Genomic DNA, 5,554 nt, shown 5'->3' with positions numbered 1-5,554 from the left:
ATATTGTTTGCCCAATAATTACCAAATAACTTTACTGTTAATTGCTCCATAGTTTTAACACCCTGTTTCTTCCATTCTCCTGTGTACTTAAAGGAGGGAGAATTTCTAGATGTCATTCATTTTCATTGTTACTTGCTTTACCGTGTTCCTTATCTTTTTGTGTGTAGGCAAAGCTATCCCCAAACTCAGAGGGGCTTTGTGAATATTCCCTATATGTGAAAGTGAGTAATTTTCCATTGATTTCCTAATTTTTCCTAATTTCCTAATTTCCCATTGATTTCCTAATTTTTCCTAATTTCCTAATTTTCCATTGATTTCCTAATTTTTCCTAATTTCCTAATTTTCCATAATTCCAATAATATCAATGGCTTTTATTCCATTTTCTTTTCCTTAACACCAGCATATTTTACTCTTCTCCAATTCTACAGCACTTCTCAGTTTCTCTATAAAATTTGGAAAAATTGTTTATAAATAACGTACAACATGTTCCAATGTTACACAGAAACAAAAACAATTTAGAGGACTTCACCACGGATAAAGATTTAACATTTCTATTTTAACTTTGTACTGGGAGGGGAAGAATATATAAATATCATAATAATGAAAGATAGCAATTATTTGATGCTTTTATGATTTTCCAAGCACTTTACAAACATCTTATTTTGACAAGGGGAACTCTGAAACACACTCTCATTCATTCTCTCTCTCTCTCTTTCTCTCTCTCTCTCTCTCTCTCTCTCTCTCTCTCTCTCTCTCTCTCTCTCTCTCTCTCTCTCTCTCTCTCTCTCTCTCTTTCTGATTTTGGGGGGAAAGCTTGGGAAACTCCCTCAGAGAAGCTCTTCCCTGAGAGACCCACTCCAGGGAATCAAGATAATGTGGTTTCTTTCTGTTATCTGGGTGGGACTAGTTGAGTTCAGGATCACTCCTACTTAACCCCAAGCTGGAAGTCCAGATTTCTATCCAACTTTATTGACATTCTCTTTTCAGCATTACTCCTTCTTTATCTCTTTCACCCATTTCCCTAACAGGATCTTACCCCTCTTTACCTCTCTATCAGGATTTCTCTGCTAGAAACTTTCTCTGTTAGATTTCTCTGCTAGATCTTTACTTCTCTATCAGGACCCTGCTGCTAAGAAAGTCAGCTTACAAAAGCTGACTTCTCAGTTTTAATAATAAACTTTTTTTGCCAGTTTAACTTTTTGGTTTTGTAAATTCATTTACGAAGGACCTGTGCCCACCAGAAAGGGGTTCCCACAACTCCCTGCCCTGCGCCGAACCTCATCATTTTTGGCTCCCTGACCGCTAACAGAGGGGAGCCGAACCTCATTAATTTGATCTTCACTACAATTCTGTGAAATGAGTGCTATTACTCCCTTTGATAGAAAAGAAAACTGAGGCTAATTGAAGTTAAGTAACTTTCTTAGGATCACATCTGAGACTAAAAGTAAACTTATATTTTCCTAACTGTAGGCCCAGCACTTAACATACATTGGCAACAAGCTGCTTCAGATATTTGAAATATAAGTATATAGAAAAGGGGTTGCTTTTTTCCTTGCCCTTAAAGGAAGCAGAAAGGCAAGCAGATTTGAGTTCAATATGAAAAAACTTCCTAACAATTAAAGTTGACCAAAAATGTAGTAGATGTGATTTTCCTGTTGCTGTAGTTATACAAATGAAGCTTAGTAGGACAGATGCTTTTGATCAAGCTAGCATTTCATAGAGATTTTTTGCCTAAGTATGGGTTAGATTAGATGGTGTTTTAAGATGCCTTCTAACTGAGTTTCCATGTGGGATGATTTCCCTTCATCAGGTTGTTGTTTTGGCCAATTATATTCACTATGTTTTAGAACTGGAAGAGATGTTGAAGATCCAGTTCCTAATCTAAGAAAAGCAGTACTTTGTGAAGCAGGTTTTAACAATCAGATAAAACATAATCATGGAGAAAATTGGTTATTCTTTATTTTAGATTTAAATCTTTCACTATTAAGGCCACTTGAATATCTTTTTTTCTTTTTATTTTTTTCCCAATTGGAAACAAAAAAGCAGAAACAAACAGAACCAGATAGAGCAGGTTACCTAACAGGATGCCGCTGGTTTTAACAGGTCTTAACCACACCCTTGTGATACTTCAGGGAACCACACCTATGACAAAGAGGGCATTAAAAAAATTATAGGAAAAAACTAGCTCTGCAATTAAGAACAGTTTGAGGCAAGATAGCACAAGTGAAGCTGAGCTCTGGTGACATTACCCCTGATTTAATTCTGAAGAATATTCTAAATATAATTTGATTTATTAGGTAAATAATCAAAATTAGGTAAGCTGAATTTGCCACATAACTGGGATAATCCTTCCTCTTCATGACAAAGATATGGTCAAAAAGATTAAGAATTTTTTCAACTAAATTATTAGTTAACAAAATAAATTAAGTTATGACTATGTTTTAAGTGAATATGGTCATATTAGGCTTCATTAAGTCACCTTGTGCAAAGTAATTTACATAGTGCTTGAATGTTTGCAAAACATTTTACAAATATTAACTCATTTGATCCTAATAACAACCCCATAGGTTATTATGATTATCCCTGTTTTACAGATGAGGAAACTGAGGCTAAGAAAAGTCAAATGATTTGCCTAAGATTATACAATTAGTAAGTGGTTGAGGCCATGCCCATACTATAACAGAATCATATAAATATTCAGTGATAAGAGTGCAAATGAAGTTTGTTGAGGGAAAAACATCTATATGCATACCAAATTGGAATGGGGCAAGGGTTCAAGTGTCTAACATACAAGTGGTTATAGACTTTCTATACTTGGTGCCAACCTATACAGCTACTCCATTTCCTATAATTTTCATAGTTCATAAGTTTCATAATTAGAACCATTAGTTCATGGTATTTAAATATTAATCTAAAATTCCATGGAGATTGTTACTATTCTCATTTAATATAATACTAGAAAATAAAATTATTTATTATTTTTCAAAATCTTTTAGGTTTTATAGGCATGAATTTTATAATTTTTATAATTTATACTTTAATAGTAGACTCAGAATCCATGCTTACCTTTAGATTTTCCCTTAAAGTCAAGCCATGAACTATTTTCTTTTCAGCAAAATCTTGTGGTTTTCTTTGATTCATTTTATTTGAGCTAGATGACTCGTTTATAGGCATGTTACTGAAAAGATTCTTGTCTTTGTATGCTCAGCACCTGGAATAGGGTCTTATATAGTATATGTGTGTTTCAAAATTTTTACTTGAAATAAATTCAGATAAGCTTTTTTAAGACTTCATTCAACTGAAAATCTGTGAAGATTTTCCCCAAAGGATGAAATCTGCTTTAGGAAACAGTGGAATTAATTAAATATGTTAGATAACTTGAAAAATATTTGATTAGTTTCTATTCATAATAAAACATACTTTCTGAATAAAATAGTTGAGACATTACTTTTTATGAAATTTTGTTTTTATTCTATGTTTACAAAACATTCCTTTCACTTAATTTCAGTTAGTTTGCATATATATTGGACAAGAATCATGGCAAACTTTTCATTTTGCTACTGTGGACTATAAGTGCCTCTATAAGTCTGAACAATCTCCGAGTTCCTAAGACATCCTTAAAATTGTTTTGAAAAATCGCTATATTCACTTAAAACTAAATTTGACTTTCTGTAATTTGCACATATCTGTCTTATACCTACTTAATATTGCCTTCCCTTTATCAGGGTCTTTTTTTTTTTTTCTATTTTTTTACTACTTTTCCCCTATTTTTATTATTCCCTATATCAGTAAGAAAATACATTGTAGCCAACACCAGTCATTAGTGTTTCACAATTTTTTGTGACTAATTGACAAAAAGTGATTAGAATGTCCAGGACAGAATATTTCCATGATTTATCAGTCTCCTTGACCAATTTTTATTTGAATATGTCTAGACTTTAAGTACACGACTAGGCTTTTTTCCTCCCACCCCCAAATTTAACAAGCCATAATACTGGAATTTGCTTCCCTTTTAATAGCTATTTAAAAATGCATTATCTATAGTAATAATACAAAACTTTTCTAACTACTATAAGCATATTTTCTTGAAGAATTTTTAAAAATATTTCAACTGATACAAAATCATCTACATTTAATGAACACAAAAGATTAAAAACTTTTAAGGGTTAATGAGGAACTTGGTATTCAGTGAAACTCATTTATGATAATTACACTTAATTTTCATATACTTCAATACTCCCACATAATTCTTCCCTATGAGTAAGAGATACTTGGGGATATGACATAGGGTGAGGATGTCCCTTCAATTTTTTTTCCTCTTCTCATAGTCCTGAAACTGTTGTGTTTACAGATATCCCTGTGAACTCAGTTGAAGTTGTACTTAAGACAAAATTCACAGGTAATTAGTATTACACTTACATGCTTGAAATAGTATCATACCTTAACAAAATTAATCTGAATCAATACCTTTTTAATGAAATTTTAGAAAATTCATTTAGAAAATTAAACATGAGGTTGACTCTATATTACTTCAAATTTTGGTTAACTGTTCCAGAAAGACTTTATATTATTGATGTTCATTTTTTTAATTTTCCACCCCCACATACACACACAAACCCACATGACAACACCAATGATTGCTCTATAAATTATGATTATAGAAACCTATAAGTAACAATTCTCTTAGGTCCTTGATACCATGAATACTATAGTAACAGGGGTATCATATATACCCTAATTTCCTAAATCATCATTCTTCAAAATTGATCCCACCAACCACTGTCAGTCCACGAAATCTTCTGATGATTTGTGAGCATATCTTTTGTGAATAACAATGGCCTGTTCCTGGCATTGTCATTAATTTACTAAGGAAACTTAGATAGATCATTCTGCTTTTTGGAATTTCAATTTTCTTACTGTCAAAGAGTAATGATTCCCAAAGTACCTCTAGATTCTTGGACTTTAAGTAGCTTTATATTCTTGAATTTTGATTGTGCCCTATTAATTTAATTATGATATCTTTGCTTTTTTACTTTTATCTTTGTTACCAGTGTCTAGAACAATGTCTGTTGCATAGTTGATATTTAATAAATGCTTATTGATTGCAATTTCTTACTCAGTATCACCTATATGCTTGTTTCAATGCGAATGTCATTTTTCAAAGTGGTAAGAAGACAGGTGAGATAGGATCAAGGATTACTAAAGCATATCCTGGGCAAGTTTGTGCATTCTGAAACACAATTTTGCCAAAGGGTAAATAATTATTTATGTTTAAAGATAATTTCATAATATTGATTTTATTATTTTGACATTTGGGACTCTCCCTTTGGAGTTAAGCATATTAATTTAAGGTAGATTAGGATAGCTTTCTGAAAGTCTGTGAATAAACCTCTGAAGGCATACAACTTTCTTGTAGGAAGAAAAATTTTTCCTAGGGAAAAAGAAACACACATAATATTAAAATTAAACAAAAGAATGGTATATAACCTCCCAATTTAAAAGAATCATTGATATATTTTGTCTTTGAACAATATGCAAACTCTTTCATTAATGT

The sequence above is a fragment of the Sarcophilus harrisii genome, chromosome 1 (assembly GCF_902635505.1).
Source record: "Sarcophilus harrisii chromosome 1, mSarHar1.11, whole genome shotgun sequence".
Lineage (NCBI taxonomy): Eukaryota > Metazoa > Chordata > Mammalia > Dasyuromorphia > Dasyuridae > Sarcophilus > Sarcophilus harrisii.
Note: the sequence above shows the minus strand (reverse complement) of the source record.